This window comes from Meleagris gallopavo, unplaced genomic scaffold (genome assembly GCF_000146605.3).
Source record: "Meleagris gallopavo isolate NT-WF06-2002-E0010 breed Aviagen turkey brand Nicholas breeding stock unplaced genomic scaffold, Turkey_5.1 ChrUn_random_deg7180001684278, whole genome shotgun sequence".
NCBI lineage: Eukaryota > Metazoa > Chordata > Aves > Galliformes > Phasianidae > Meleagris > Meleagris gallopavo.
The window spans coordinates 1-1094 of record NW_011316451.1 but is presented as its reverse complement, the minus strand read 5'-3'; the positions used below and the strand labels follow the sequence as shown (position 1 = coordinate 1094).

Below are 1094 nucleotides of genomic sequence, written 5' to 3'. Positions count from 1 at the left end.
TTCTCCTTACCCCACATCTCAGAACCTACAAGTGTGTGCTGTGAGCGGCTCCCACAGTATTGCCACTGCCACATTAGGCCGTTGGGGCAGTCCATTACAGCTGAGGATCACCAGTGCACAGATGGTCCTGCAGAGCCCATTCCACTGAGTCCTCCCTTCTCGCAATGCGCGTAATGACACCTCACAAACAAACCTCACTTCAGTATGTTAACACTCAATGGACATCCCACAGAACCTCTACCACACCCTCTTGCCATCCAGGGCTCTCCATGCCTTGATCACCTTCTTTTCCTGCCATGGCAGTGTTCACACGTAGAGGTCAGAGGAAATTTGGAAACAAGCAGTGCACGGACAGTGTTGTTGCCATCTGCTGACAGTGCCCCCATGCCCCACTCCTGGAGGGGACAGTGGGGCTAGCCATGAATGGAGCACAACCATCCTGTCCCAGGGAGCACAAAGGTCTTGAGGCAAAGTTTATAGTTCCCCCTTGTCTGGCGTCCTTTTCTTCCCCCATACATCTTCTGGTCCCATGATCCAAGCACTGTGCGCTGCTCTTGTACAGAGGTGATTCCTGCCAGGAAGTGAAGGTGAGGAACTGAGCAAAAGGTTGTTCATTGCTGGGACCTCAAGAGAACACATGCCGTCAACAAGAAGCATAGGTGTCCTGCACTGGTTGAATGGAAAATTGTCCTTCCTCCATTGACCTTCTTTCCATGCCTATTTCTTCCCTCCTTCCTCACCTCTCTGCTGGCTCCTGTGTGATGGGGCTCCGCCAAACCCCATGTTTTGCCTCCTGTGGTGTCCCATGGGGTGTCTGCAGGCCCATTGATGGGAGGTGGTGGCTGGTCCCCATTGCTCTGATATGGCCAGGTGTTTTGTGGGGCCTAGGTCCTGGAGCGTTGTGTGAGAAGAAGGGCAGCAGAGGGCTCAGCACTGCATTCACTGCATGGGGCTGAGTGAAGCAGCGTTGTCCTACTCAGACAGAGCCATGTGGCCCAAGCTGCTGTGGAATTTATTGTGAGCCAAAGGTGAGTGAAAACTGCCTATGGTAGTGGTATATGGAGCTCTGGGTAGAAGAGGTGTAGGAGATAATC

At 53.0% G+C, this 1094-nt stretch overlaps 1 long non-coding RNA gene across 1 annotated transcript; it reads left to right on the top strand.

Moving 5' to 3' along the window:
• The first annotated feature begins 8 nt into the window (after window positions 1-8).
• On the top strand, window positions 9-703 carry LOC109365335. Its single transcript, XR_002110896.1, has 2 exons — window positions 9-459; window positions 563-703. It is a non-coding gene; the product is annotated as an uncharacterized LOC109365335 (long non-coding RNA).
• The last annotated feature ends 391 nt before the right edge of the window (window positions 704-1094 follow it).